This window comes from Periplaneta americana, chromosome 1 (assembly GCF_040183065.1).
Source record: "Periplaneta americana isolate PAMFEO1 chromosome 1, P.americana_PAMFEO1_priV1, whole genome shotgun sequence".
Lineage (NCBI taxonomy): Eukaryota > Metazoa > Arthropoda > Insecta > Blattodea > Blattidae > Periplaneta > Periplaneta americana.
The window spans coordinates 205,340,093-205,356,393 of NC_091117.1; the positions used below are offsets into that span (position 1 = coordinate 205,340,093).

Sequence of the window (16,301 nt, forward strand, 5' to 3'; positions counted from 1 at the left end):
TAAGAAGATCAGCTATGCATTCCAAATTGGAAAGAATTAGAAATAATGTAATCATGTCAGAGACTGTCGGACATTGTCTAGTTTAAAAAATAAATTAAAATTGCACTTTTTGAATTAGATTCCTTTCAGTTATAAGCCCTTTTCTCTGCCATAGTTTTGTAAAAATATAGGCTGTATATTTCTTTTTCCTTCATTTCCCCTTTTTGTTCTCTTTATCAGTCGATGAATTTATTATCATAGCCTTTTTATTGTGAATTGCATTTAATTTTCGTATTTCTTTTCTTTTTTATTACTATTTTATTACATTCCATTTTGATATATTCTTCCTTACGTTTTTCCATTTTAACCATTTGCACTAAATGAGTTGCTTTCACTATATTCCAATGTATTTTACTCTCTTTTTTCCTATTATCGTATTATTTTCATATTGTTTAGTGTCGATTTTATTATGCTATTATTATTATTATTATTATTATTATTATTATTATTGTAATATGTTAATATTCTGTTCTTTAACTTATTGTTAAATTTTAACTGCTTGTATATTTTGTGACCTGGTAGAGTGTAAGAGAAGTAAGGCCCTATGGCCTTAACTCTGCCAGTATAAATAAAGAATTATTATTATTATTATTATTATTATTATTATTATTATTATTATTATTATTATTAAATACAAAAAAAATCAGGCAAGAAATGAAATTTCCAAATTCTACATTAGATTTTATTAAATATAGACAACTGGAATCATATAGTCACGTTAGAAGAATGCCGGAACAAAGATTACCTGGGAAAGTGTTAGACTGGATTTCACCGCGAAGAAAGAAAAAAGGTCGGCCGAAAACAACATGGATAGATGATGTTAGATCAATGAGAGAAAATGTACTAGAAGAAAGAGAGTGGGAAGATAAGAAGTGGAGAAGAAAAATTAAAGTAACATAGCTTTGGAAACAGGAAGATGTTTATACATTGTATAACTATTTATATATACAGGGTGATCCACGAAGAGTTACCGCCACTTACGAAGCATATTCCCGAAGCATCTTGAGCAAAAAAGTCATATAAACATGGGTTCTGTTCTCAATATTTTCAGAGTTACACTAATTTGAAGTTGTTAAAAATTTTTTTTTCTTTAGTTTTAAGGGCAAAAGAATATTACAATCAGAGAATGAACTATTCAGAAGTATAATTTATTTAATCGACTAGTATTCTGAAAAAAAAAAATGTCTTATTAATTCCACAGTTGCTTTGTACAGAAATTTAAAAAAAAAAATGTAACTGTAAAACTGCATTTTTCTTATGCATTTACCCTTAATAATTGTTACAAATCACGTCATTCTTGTAAAGTCTTTAAGACTGTATATTAGAGTGCAAAATTGAACCATAAAGAATCAAGTTGCTGGAAATCGTGTGATCTTTAACAATATTGTTGCGGTAAGTGTGAAAGAATAATATAATTTTTGGCTAAAAATTGGTGCAAATAATTCCGTAAGAAACAAGTAAGGAATTAGCAACACATTTTTAGAAAGAAAGTATACTTCTAAATAGTTCATTCTCTATTTGTAACATCCTTTTATCCTTAAAACTATAAAAAAAAAGTATTTTTTAACTACTTGGAATTAGTGTAACTCTGAACATATTGAGAATAGGACACAAGCTTATATGACAGATTTTGCTCAGAATGTCTTCAGAAATGAGTTCCGTATGTGGCGGTAACTCTTCGTAAATCATTCTGTATATTATTATTATTATTATTATTATTATTATTATTATTATTATTATTATTATTATTATTAAAAATTCTCCCTAAACAAGGACTGCCTAGAAAACAAAGTGTAGAATTTAAAAAAGAAAATTTTAATGGTATGGGTAGTTTTCTTATGAATAGGCCTAATAAACCAATAAATAAAGAGAAAATAGTAATTTTTGTAACTAGTGTATAATCTTGGTAATTATGGCACAAGTTCATAGATTCCTGTAATAAATAAAATAATGTATCGCACAAGAGAGTAAAGACATTTAAAGCGGTAGTGTAAATTATCACTCTCGGCTTCACCTCGGGCGCTAAACTTTCCACTCGCGCATAAAATCTAGTTTTACTTTCTTATACTATAAATTAGTACACACAATAGTGCTCAGGTTTCCTACAGTATTCGATTAAATGGAACTCATCTCAAAGAATCTATAAGCACAAAGTTTCTTGGATTAGAATTGGATAATCACTTGAACTGGAAAACGCATATAGAATGTATTACTCGTAAATTGAGCTCTGCCTGTTATGCATTAAGATCCTTATCTACTATTGGTGATATAAACTTACTTAAAATGTCATACTTTGCATATTTTCACTCTGTAATGAAATATGGATTAATATTCTGGGGTAACTCGTCTGAAGCTAAACACGTTTTTGTTTTACGAAAGAAAGCTATAAGAATAATGGCCGGTGTGCATAAAAGGACCTCATGTAAAAATATTTTCCGAAACTTAGAAATCTTGACTTTACCTTGTGAATACATTCTTTCCCTAATGATGCTGTATATTAAGAATCAAGATAAATTCAGTACTAATCAAGACATTCATCATTTTAATACAAGACATAAATCAGATCTTCATCTACCCTCTGTTAGTCTAAGCTGTTTTAAAAAAGGAGTTCGCTATTCATGTATAACAGTCTTCAATGCACTGCCTAATTATCTTAAAGATTTGAAGAACAACGAGAAAAGGTTCAGAAAAGAATTAACCAAATTTCTACATACTCATACCTTCTACACAATTGATGAATTGTTTATGCTTGTGAATTGAATTATTCTACTTAAATGACATGTACAATTTTATATAGCTCAACTAAAATATGTTTTTATAGTGACTTAATCTGTTTACTATGTATTGTATTTTTTGTTTAGCATAACTGATGAATTGTATGTACTGTAAATTGAATAGTATACTGTATAGGTCTACTGATGAATTGTTTAAGCTTATAAATTGAAATAATCTACTTCATATGAATTGTATAGCTTAACGAAAATACTAATTTGATTGTATATGTTTGTATAGTTTGGCTGATGAATTGTATATGTTCTTAAAATGATTACTAGTCTGTGTAGCTCTACTGATGTATTGTATATAGACCTACTGTAAATTGAATGGTAATATGTATAGCTCAACTGATGAATTGTTTATGATTATAAATTGAATTAATCTACTTGATATTAATTGCACAAATTTGTATAGCTTAATGAAAGTATGCTACTTTGTATTGTATATATTTGTATAGATTTGGCCGATGAATTGTATATGCTTTAAATTGAATAGTAATCTATATAGCTCTACTGATAAATTGTTTGTGTTTGTAATTTGAAGTAGTTTGCATGATATGTATTATCAATTTCTGTATATCACAACTGGTTGAATTGTTTATGCCTTAAATTTAATTAAATTGTTTTGTATTATAATATAGCTCAACTTATGAATGATCGTTTGCGTTTGTAAATTTAATAATCTGATTGGCTATGTATTGTATACTTTTAGTAGAGCCATCGATGTTGCTCAGTCGACAGACTCGCTGGGCTGCTGATCCGGAGCTGCGTTCGGGCTTGGGTTGGATCCCCCTTTGGACTTTGGTTTCTTCGGAGGTTTTCCCCAGCCGTGAGACGGAAGCCGGATGGTCTATGGCGAGTCCTTGGCATCAACCCCTTTGATTTGATTACCTGGTTGGGTTTTTCCGAGGTTTCCCCCACCGAAAAGGCAAATGCCGGGTAATATTTTGGCGAATCCTCGGACCTCATCTCATCTCACTACATCTCGCCAAAATGTAAAAAAAATGTAAAAAAATTGTACAAAATTGTAAAAATTGTAGAAAATTATTAAATTGTAAAACTATAAAAATTTGTAAAAATTGTAATTGTAATATTGTAAAATGTTGACATGTTCCACATCTTAAAGCTTCATTGCTCATGTAAGATCTATGGAATAAAATAAATGAATGAATGAATGAATTATTATAATTTCAATAACATTTGCACTTAAATAAACGGGACTCACTTTTTACACGTAAATAATATGTTGGTAATTAGAGTTTTACATAACAGGTATAATACAAAAGTAAAATAGTACATTATGCAACGAGCCTATAATGGTAGTAATTAAGACGCGAGTGTGTTTGTTTATGAAACGAGCGCAAGCGAGTTTCATAATTTTCATACGAGCGTCTTAATTACCATTATAGGCAAGTTTCATACGACTTTTTATGCTCGACCATATTTCTAACTTGAAATCATTCATAACTATTCATGTTATGGTTATGTAAGTGAAGAGCGGAACTGACCTGAATTGTGAGATGTGCGCAGACGCGAAAGTATTGATTTTTTCCGAGGAACGAATGTGTCATTGACCTTGATATAATCTAGAGAATAACATGAACATCAACATTGATATAACCTAGAAATTGATTTAGAATTGGAAAACGAGATGACAAATTGAATTTATTTGAATATTATTTACAATTAACGCTAATTATTATAGTAACAGAACATAACCTTCTGCGACAGTATTGGATTTCCAGCCTCCGTGACTTTTCGCTAATTGTCTTTCGATTGCATATCCGAGAATAATCGATACTTGCGGTTTCATAATGGTACAATGGTGATTTTTCATTGGCTGAACAACTGAATTATAATGAATAGGTGTACTTTAATGAGGTGCATTAAAGGGCTACTAACAGGTATATAATTACTACATTTCGGCATGGTCTAGCATAAAAAAATTATTAAAATATATACTTCAACGTCGCCATTTTAGTTGGCCACAAATAATGATCCCGTAGACATTTTTCCTGCAGAAACTTGTATTGGTTCTTGTATGATTTTGGAAATACATATTTTAATTTAATGCTATTTTCAAGATTTTCTATTCTATTTATTTTCAATTATTTGCATCGTTGAAGAGAGCTTTCTGATTACTAATTCTACTCGTGAAATATTGATGTAAGAAGAAAAAAGGTTTCATATTTGGGACAGAACGTTACCAGTGCTTAGAAGAAAATTTTTATTTTACTTCCACTTATCTCTATGTCTCTGTATAGAGAGCAGGTAGCAGCTTTGTGCATTCTGTACTAAATTGAAAACAAACAGCTTCCTTCTCTGACAGAGAACGCCAAGGGGCTTAGTGAAAATGGAGAGATGGAGTTTTCCTTTAGTTTGCACGACCTAAGATTTCAGCTGAATCTCTTACACAGAGAGACTTTTGGTCCGCACTCCACGCAATTTAAAGTTCCTTTCCAACTGATATTCCTAATTCCAGCATAGATTGCATGAAAGTTTGAAAGTTCATCGTTCCAATACGTGAATCAAAATTTCGTTTTTATTTTCAAGGAACTGTATTTTTATATTTTACTATCACATTTTACTTATATTTTTCATACAATTTTCATCACTAGAGTAACAATAGCAACTTCAGCACACATTTTAATTAATAACTGAAGAGTCCACTGCAAGAATGATGGATGTCACTTTCTTGTCGAAAATGAACCAACTCTGTCAATGCATAGCTTAAGACATGTAGAATGTACATAGAGAGTTATATGGCATTAACACTGATAGTCTTTGTCCAGTAATGATCGGAAAATCACAGTTAAGCTTTGAGCGCTAAGCATTTCAAACTTTGAATTGCTTCTCCTGAAAAATGTATTCCAAATGACAACCATCATTCTTGCAGTGGACTCTTCAACTGTTAATATTTATTTGTTATTAAAAAGTAAATCTAACTAGTCTATACGAATTAACGGGAGGGATGGGGGATTTTCCGCTGTTGGAAGGTTATTCCCCTCTCAAATTCATATTAACATCCCTGCCAGGGATAACTTCTATCTCCCTTACAAAATGTAACTGTTTAAATGAATTATACTTTATAAGACAAAGGTGGGTGGGTGGGTGGATGGATGAATTGGATGGACAGACAGACAGACAGACAGACAGACAGACAGACAGACAGACAGACAGACAGACAGACAGATAGATAGATAGATAGATAGATAGATAGATAGATAGATAGATAGATAGGACAGACTGATGGATGGATGGATGGATGGATGGATGGATGGATGGATGGATGGATGGATGGATGGATGGATGGATGGATGGATGGATGGATGGATGGATGGATGGATAGATAGATAGATAGATAGATAGATAGATAGATAGATAGATAGATAGATAGATAGATAGATAGATAGATAGATAGATAGATAGATAGATAGATAGATAGATAGATAGATAGATAGATAGATAGATAGATAGATAGATAGATAGATAGATAGATAGATAGATAGATAGATAGATAGATAGATAGATAGATAGATAGATAGATAGATAGATAGATAGATAGATAGATAGATAGATAGATAGATAGATAGATAGATAGATAGATAGATAGATAGATAGATAGATAGATAGATAGATAGATAGATAGATAGATAGATAGATAGATAGATAGATAGATAGATAGATAGATAGATAGATAGATAGATAGATAGATAGATAGATAGATAGATAGATAGATAGATAGATAGATAGATAGATAGATAGATAGATAGATAGATAGATAGATAGATAGATAGATAGATAGATAGATAGATAGATAGATAGATAGATAGATAGATAGATAGATAGATAGATAGATAGATAGATAGATAGATAGATAGATAGATAGATAGATAGATAGATAGATAGATAGATAGATAGATAGATAGATAGATAGATAGATAGATAGATAGATAGATAGATAGATAGATAGATAGATAGATAGATAGATAGATAGATAGATAGATAGATAGATAGATAGATAGATAGATAGATAGATAGATAGATAGATAGATAGATAGATAGATAGATAGATAGATAGATAGATAGATAGATAGATAGATAGATAGATAGATAGATAGATAGATAGATAGATAGATAGATAGATAGATAGATAGATAGATAGATAGATAGATAGATAGATAGATAGATAGATAGATAGATAGATAGATAGATAGATAGATAGATAGATAGATAGATAGATAGATAGATAGATAGATAGATAGATAGATAGATAGATAGATAGATAGATAGATAGATAGATAGATAGATAGATAGATAGATAGATAGATAGATAGATAGATAGATAGATGATAACAACAACAATAACACTTAACCTTTTAATGTTTCATCAGTAACATGTAGTATAATGCCGTTTTATGTTATACAACCGTTTTCCTCGTAATACTTGTGAACAAATCATACGCTTAATATTCTCATCATATTGACAGCAAAAAAAATGAGTCCTCCCATCCTACTTGGAACTTTCGTACGTGGTTTCGAGAGAGACATATGCCACTAGCAGGTCAGAGACAAATACAAATAGAACGGAGTTTGACTCCAGTGAGTGAGAGGGTGGGGGTTGGTGGAGGTTAGAAGCAAGCGAAATGCACAGCGAGCCACAATGTCTCGCGAGTCACGTTCTCGCGAAGGCTGAGTAGGCTATAAAGTAAGCAAAGAAAATAATATTTGTGTATTATCACCGGCAAGCTGACAACAATCAAATACGGGTTCCAATTTCGGTGGGAGCCCGCAGTCTACTTTACATCGGTCGCAAACCAGAAATGGAGAAATAGGCGGAAATTGTTATGAAAGAAGGGAAGTGTAAATTAAGTGGAAAGTGTTAATGGAGTGATAGAGGGAAATGAGAGTACACCGAATAAAACCCTCTGCAACGTCTGCTTTGTCCACTATAAAATTCATCACGACCAGGTCAGGTATCGAACCCGGACCGCCTGGATGGAAGACCAGAGCACCATCACTAGAGTCACCTCTGGCTTCATCACCTTTAAAAGTCCATCGCCCGCAAAACACGGCTGTAATGGAACCCTCCCGCAAAGAATGATGGAAATAGTGAGTGTTGAATGCTCAATACTGTGTGCAATTATAAGCGATGATTATTACTCTGTGAAAGGTGTGCATTTACATCACTTAAGTTTGAAGTAATGCACAGAGTTTCGTGATCGTGACCTCGGCCAGCACACGTGTTCCGATCCAAATGAAGGGGCTGTTGTGGCAGCGCCGCCAAGCAACTAAAAGCCGCGCCACCCACCAGTCAACTCTGCTTAGATCAATAAACATGCATTAAGAATTAAGAACAACGGCGGAGCAGACATTTCCACACAAACGGGCGTGCCGTGGAATACACCATAAAACTGTGCTCAACTACATTAGAAAAATTGTATATTATTCATATTATCTTACGTCTGTGTACAAGGTGAGTGAAAGCTAAGGAACACAGCCCATAACTTTCCCACTTTTAATTTTATGAGGAAACTCCATAGACTTACACAAAAATTATAGGTGTAGAAAGAAAGGAATATTATGAATAAGTTTTTAAAAAAAATATGTTTTTCATTATTTAAGATTTGTCAGTAAGTCTTTCATTTTTAATGACACCAATTTCATTTATAGTCATACTCTGATTGGCGACATAGCCTATAACGAAATGAGGAAATTCTGTCAATTACTTTTTTTTTTAATTTGTAATTACTCTTTCTATTTTCACAACATTCTCAAATATTAAAGAACATGAATTCATATTCATCTAAGCCTAACATAAGTCGAAATTTGATTTTTTTTCTACCTAGATTGGGAAAATTACACAATGTGCGGCGTAGCTCAGTCGGCTGGGGGCTTATCTACCGATTAGAAGTTGATGTGTAGAAAGAAAGGAATATTATGAATAGGTTTTTTAAAAAAATTATGTTTTACATTATTTAATATTTGTCAGTAAGTCTTTCATTTTTAATGACACCAATTTCATTTATAGTCATACTCTGATTGGCGACATAGCCTATAACGAAATGAGGAAATTCTGTCAATTACTTTTTTTAACTTGTAATTACTATTTCTATTTTCACAACATTCTCAAATATTAAAGAACATGAATTCATATTCATCTAAGCCTAACATAAGTCGAAATTTGATTTTTTTTCTACCTAGATTGGGAAAATTACACACTGTGCGGCGTAGCTCAGTCGGCTGGGGCGCTTATCTACCGATTAGAAGTTGCGCTCGGGCGTGGGTTCGATTCCCGCTTGAGTTAATTATAGGCAATTCGGTATCTCGTGAAATTTATCTGCGCGTGAAGGGAAGGAAAAAGTGGTCTGAGAAGCTTCCCTCCCTCACTACGCTTCGACTTGCTATAGTCCCGTCGCTCTAATTTCCGGCAGCCAATCGCGTTGCAGGTTGGCTACATTTAAACATATGCGTCTTGTGATTCGCTGAGGAAGACGTTATTCATTTCTTAAGGCTCCATAAATACTTAATATAATCGCCCGCCATTTTGGCTCTTTCGTTGGCGTTCGCAGAAAGCACACGAAGACGTTATTTGCCGCTCAATTATTTGCTGAATTACAGTGCGTTTGATTTATTATCATAGGAGCTACAACATTTTTTAATATTATCCTCCCATCTACGTCTCGGCCTCCCTAAAGGTCTTTTTCCCTCCGGTCTCCCAACTAACACTCTATATGCATTTCTGGATTCACCCATACGTGCTAAATGCCCTGCCCATCTCAAACGTCTGGATTTAATGTTCCTAATTATGTCAGGTGAAGAATACAATGCGTGCAGTTCTGCGTAGTGTAACTTTCTCCATTCTCCTGTAACTTCATCCCGCTTAGCCCCAAATATTTTCCTAAGCACCTTATTCTCAAACACCCTTAACCTATGTTCCTCTCTCAGAGTGAGAGTCCAAGTTTCACAACCATACAGAACAACCGGTAATATAACTGTTTTATACATTCTAACTTTCAGATTTTTCGACAGCAAACTAGATGGATTTGAGGGAGGTGGGATATGATGATAGAGACTGGATTAATCTTGCACATGATAGGGACCGATGGCGGGCTTATGTGAGGGCGGCAATGAACCTTCGGGTTCCTTAAAAGCCATTTGTAAGTAAGTAAGTAAGTAAGGAGCTACGACATGATAATGTTTAACGGTTTTGCAAATAGATTTCTCGTATGGTAGCTCGGCAACGAAAGAACAAAAATGGCGAACGATACTACCTACGTAGACTTTATAGAGCCTTCACTTCCTAAGACGTAAGCAAAGAGGCGGAGTCACACCGGGAATAACAGCGTCGGGACTTATAACTAGCTCACTTTCACCATAATGTTCTTACTATGAGCTACGGAGCACTTGGTTTCACGAGATAACGAATGACCTATACCTGGTTGAGATTTTTCCGAGGTTTTTACCAACCATATGGCGAATGTCAGGTAATCTATGGCGAATTCTCGGCCTGATCTCGCCAAATACTATTTCACTATCACCAATCCCATCGACGCTAAATAACCTAGTAGTTGATACAGCGTCGTTAAATAAGCAACTTAAATAATAAAAAAAAAATAATGTGATACGCTTTCCCTCGCAAACGTCTCTTCTGTTCGGATATAAACCATTAACGTCTCAGTAACACAAAAGCAATACAAATACGTGTATCAGATTGTTATAATCGCGTTATTGTTTTTACCACCTCCTTTTCTTTGTTTCTACATTCAAAGCCCAACACTTTGAACTTGCACAGCATTTTCCTTATTTTCTCCTGCAGCACGAGAAATAACAAAGGAAGTTACTTATCGCATTCAACTACAAATCCATGCCAACTAACTGTAAGAAACTTATGTATACGATAATACGTTTCACTTGTATATGCGAACAAAACAATAATTATTCCTATGAATTGTATGCTGAGCCATTGTTCAGTGCCGGCAAAGAAAAGCAACGGTGTATAGGCCGACATACTGCAGAAGAAAGCATAGTGAATTAAGCAAGCGTACACCCGACTAGAAAAATTTGGAATAATAACTATTGTGCAGGAAACACTCAAACTTAAACTTAGCATTTCATCACGATTTTGCTCACATGGATCATGTTTACTGGAGAAAATATTAAATAATGACCAGGATACAGGAGTGCTACGAGAATCTTCCTCCACGCCGCGCCGTTTCGTCCAACATATAAGCACAGTCTAGTATATGCAGTCGCGAAGCTCAATACGTAGTAAATATGCAAACATTAGATAGTTGCTCACCATTAGGATCGCTAATATCGCCTCATTACAGGCAATGCAAAATAGTACCGTCACAGTCTATTGTTTCTAGCACCCTCAAAAATCAAGCTTCGTGACTGTATAGTAGACTGTGATATAAGCAAGAATTCTTTTGATGAAATCATAAAACGATTCAATCTGTAACATATGTTGGAGCTGTGCATTTGATGTGGCATAATCAGCACCAGTGACTTTCGAGGAGACTGATCGTTGCATTGCATGTAGTCTTCTGATGATTCTAATGTAGAAATTGATCTTGTTGCCACTTGTTTTTCTAAGGATAACTACGTACTCCATGCATCTAGCATCACACCAAGTGGCGAAAAGAATAACTAATTACGCCATATACCCAACAGCGCACCACATGGCGAAAAGTTTAACTATGTGTATAAAACATCCCACCCCTCCAATTCTGAAACCAATTAATTTAAAATAAAACATTTAAATAATTTCAAGGGAAAAATTGTTCCGGGGTCGGGTATCGATCCCGGGACCTCTCGTTGAACGTACCAGCGCTCTGCCAACTGAGCTACCCGGGAACTCCACCCGACACCGAAAAAAAAAATCGAAAAAAAAATCGAAAAAAAAATCGAAAAATCGAAAGAGAATTGGGAGGACAAATTTAAAAGGTACGCAAAACGCGTCCTTGCAAGGGGTTGGGGGCTGTACAAAACTAAATATGTGAGCTCCAAGCCTGTTGACCACTAGTCTCACTCCGGGTTACGCTGCTCCACTGAAGGAGCTCTAGAAAATTTTGAAGGGGAAGCCGAAATTGGACGTAACCTCTTAGGTACCACACCGTCTCACCTTTTCCCTTTATATCCACACAATTCGCGTGGGCTGACGAAACGCCAGAGACCCACATCGAGTGCACACAATCTCTGTGTGACTTGGAATTGTGGTTTTCTGTTAACGTAGGCAGTGACGTATATATTATGCAAATCTAGTCAGTTCCCGGGTAGCTCAGTTGGCAGAGCGCTGGTACGTTCAACCAGAGGTCCCGGGATCGATACCCGGCCCCGGAACAATTTTCCCCTTGAAATTATTCAAATCTGCTTTACAGGAAGCTTTACCTGAAAGACTATATTTGCAAAACATTTAAATGTTTATTCCTCACTCATCTACCACTGAAAATTCGTATTGGAGCCAATAGGAAGATGAAAAAAACGATGTTTTAAATACAACTAATTAAAATGCAAACAAAAAGGGACAGGAAAGAAAACAAAACGTTAGATAATTGAAATTGTATTCTTTCGATATTTAGTGTACAGTGCACTGAAAAAGTCTGCAAACTAGTTACACAAATGAACGTATTATATTACTACCTACCATCTTACAATACATTAAACAACACTATTTCTAATAAACCCATAAACATCACTGTTTATAGGCCATTCAAGCTCCGATAACCGATGGCAGGAGTCCGAATTATTGAATTCGTTGCATGTTTCCTGTTTGTAGCGTTATCAGCGATTTCATCTCCAATTACTGGTAATAAGAAGTTGGTGGGCCTATAGCTTATACACACATAAGCTTACTACTTATATCCAGGGGCACAACAGTTATCTTAACACCTTTGCAAATTTCTGGCTTCCTTCTTGTCTTCTCCAATAACGGTCTCTAACGCATAATTATCGAATAGTACATTATGCAACGAGCCTATAATGATAGTAGTTAAGAATCGCTTGCGCTCGTTTCATAATTTTCATACGAGCTTCTTAATTACCATTATAGGCGAGTTTCATACGACTTTTTATGCTCGATCATATTTCTAACTTGAAAATACCGGTATTCAGATGTATACATTTTATTTGTATCTGACAAGATCGGAAGTGACCTTGTTCTAGGTCGTGAATTGTGAGATGTGCGCAGACGCGAAAGTATTGATTTTTTCCGAGGAACAATAATGTCATTGACCTTGACGTAGTCCCGTTAAACTTGATAATATTATAGTATTATAACCTTGATTATTGAATTCGACATTGAAAAACGAGATGACAAATTGAATTTATTTGAATATTATTTACAATTAACGCTAATTATTATAGTAACAGAACATAACCTTCTGCGACAGTATTGGATTTCCAGCCTCCGTGACTTTTCGCTAATTCTCTTTCGATTGCATATCCGAGAATAATCGATACTTGCGGTTTTATAACGGTACAATGGTGACTTGTCATTGGCTGAACACATGTAAGCTGAGTTATCATTGGCTGAAGACCTGTACTTTAATGAGTAGGTGTACTTTAATGACATGCATTAAAGGACTGCTACCAGGTGTATAATTAGTACATTTCGGCATGGTCGAGCATAAATATAATTATAATTGAAAGATTTTGGGGCCTACAAATTGCCTCATTAGACCTAAATTTATATGGCGAGGAAGCACCAGAACATCAGTTTCCAATTAGACTGTTCTTCTTTATATTTTTGACTGTGGATTGAACTTCGGCGTAGCTCAGTGGTTAGAGCACTTGGTACGTATAACCAAGGACCCGGGTTCGATCCCCGGCGCCGGAGCGAATTTTTCTCCTCTAATAATCATTAATAACTATCGATATACTAGATGCAATAAATATAATATATACTGTAATATTATGATTAGAATAGAAGGAACTGAAAGAAAGGAAGAAGTCGTTGTTTCGAGATTTCTACCTAAACCTCTTAGCTAATGTATATAATTTGAAGCTGTTTTAATCATGACCGTTTCAATGCAGTGAAAGTTGCGGAAACTTAGCACTTTGCGCAGAATCTAGATGCTTGTTTACACTGATTACATGAGCAAGTGAAGATCTAAACGTTCATTACTTGAAAACAGACGGAGGCGCGGGTTCCAATGGTGCTGGTTAACTCTGTGGTGTAAATAAGAAGTCCACACCCAGTCGAGCTGCTTTTATTAGAATTGGAAAGCGTCTATCCGACAACTGCTTTGCATTCAGAGTTCAGTCATTAGCTACGACGTGCGCATTGTGAAAATGCAATCCGGCAATCTCGAGAATGCTTTCTTCCTTGTATTGCAGGAAGTATTCTTGGAAATGGAAACTTCTATGTTTCAGGTGCTTCTGTGAAACAATATCTTCTACTTTGAAACACTATAAGAAAGGATACAGTATACAAATCTGGCTTTCAGGTAGTAGCTCCCTGTAAAGCAGGTTTGAATAATTTCAAGGAAAAATTGTTCCGGAGCCGGGTATCGATCCCAGGACCCTTCGCTTAGCGCGCGAACGCTCTACTGACTGAACTACCCATAATACGTGCTCATAATTTGTGTGTACGTTTTGTAAGCAATGTTCGTAAATATGATCATATTACCCCATCCCTGGAAGCAATAGGTTGGCTTAAACTAGATAAGAAAAGAAATTTACATTCACTTCTCTTTCTCTTCGAAATCTTGAACTCTTCTATTCCTTCGTACCTGTCGTCTCGCTTCACTTACCTTTCTTCCCACCACAATCTGAACACACGCTCTCGCCATGAAACAATACTAACAATACCATCCCATCGCACCTCCTCATACTCATCCTCTTTCACAATAGCCCTGCCAAGACTCTGGAATTCGTTACCTGCTAGCATCAGGGACTGTCGAAATAAAATTCAATTCAAACGCAAACTTACTAGGCACTTGGTCAGTAATTGAGACTCGTTCAGACATGGTTTCTTGTAAATAGTTCTTTTAATCTACCACAAAATATCTCAATATCCGGTAATTTCATCACTATAGAATTTTGTTATTGTAGGTTTAATTTGTAATTTAGTAAATACAAAAATATTCTTTGTTCTTAACTTCTATGATAAAATGTCTAGCTTTCATTAATCAGGTATTCTTGTCGTACTTTAATTTTTATTGTAATTGTCATTGTAAATTTAATATTAATTGTAATCTTATTGTTCATGTTATAGTTGTAATCCGCTGGTAGAGGGGCAGAGAAGGCCTGATGGCCTTATCTCTACCAGGTTAAATAAATAAATCTAATCTAATCTAATCTAAATCTAATCTACCCCAGGAACTATACACGACACCGTCACAATTTTTCCTTTGTAGCCACACAACTCAAATGAGCTGACAAGACGCCAGAACTCAACTATGAGTGCACACAATACTGTGTGACTTAATTTGTGCTTTCTGTTAACGTACCTCCAGTAACGAATGTATTATATAAATCTGGCTTTCAGGTAGTAGCTCCCTGTAGAGCAGGTTTGAATAATTTCAAGGAAAAATTGTTCCGGAGCCGGGTATCGATCCCGTGACTCTTCGCTTAGCGCGCGAACGCTCTTCCGACTGAGCTACCCCAGGAACTATACACGACACCGTCACAATTTTTCCATTTATATCCACACAACTCACATGAACTGACAAGACGCCAGAACTCAACTGTGAGTGCACACAATACTGTGTGACTTAATTTGTGGCTTTCTGTTAACGTACCTACAGTAACGAATGTATTATATACAAATCTGGCTTTCAGGTAGTAGCTCCCTGTAAAGCAGGTTTGAATAATTTCAAGGAAAAATTGTTCCGGAGCCGGATATCGATCCCGGGACCCTTCGCTTAGCGCGCGAACGCTCTACCGTCTGAACTACCCCAGGAACTATACACGACACCGTCACAATTTTTCCTTTCATATCCACACAACTCACATGAGCTGACAAGACGCCAGAACTCAACTGTGAGTGCACACAATACTGTGTGACTTAATTTGTGGCTTTCTGTTAACGTACCTACAGTAACGAATGTATTATATACAAATCTGGCTTTCAGGTAGTAGCTCCATGTAAAGCAGGTTTGAATAATTTCAAGGAAAAATTGTTCCGGAGCCGGGTATCGATCCTGGGACCTTTCGCTTAGCGCGCGAACGCTCTTCCGACTGAGCTACCCCAGGAACTATATACGACACCGTCACAATTTTTCCATTTATATCCACACAACTCACATGAGCTGACAAGACGCCAGAACTCAACTGTGAGTGCACACAATACTGTGTGACTTAATTTGTGGCTTTCTGTTAACGTACTTACAGTAACGAATGTATTATATACAAATCTGGCTTTCAGGTAGTAGCTCCCTGTAAAGCAGGTTTGAATAATTTCAAGTTGAGCTCTGGCGTCTTGTCAGCTCATTTGAGTTGTGTGGATATAAAAGTAAAAATTGTGACGGTGTCGTTTATAGT

The 16,301-nt window shown here is 35.2% G+C and overlaps 1 non-coding gene across 1 annotated transcript; it reads left to right on the forward strand.

Annotated features, from left to right (window-relative positions):
* Positions 1-13,580: 13,580 nt before the first annotated feature.
* Positions 13,581-13,653, forward strand: TRNAT-CGU (transfer RNA threonine (anticodon CGU)). Its single transcript has one exon. It is a non-coding gene; the product is annotated as a tRNA-Thr (tRNA).
* The last annotated feature ends 2,648 nt before the right edge of the window (positions 13,654-16,301 follow it).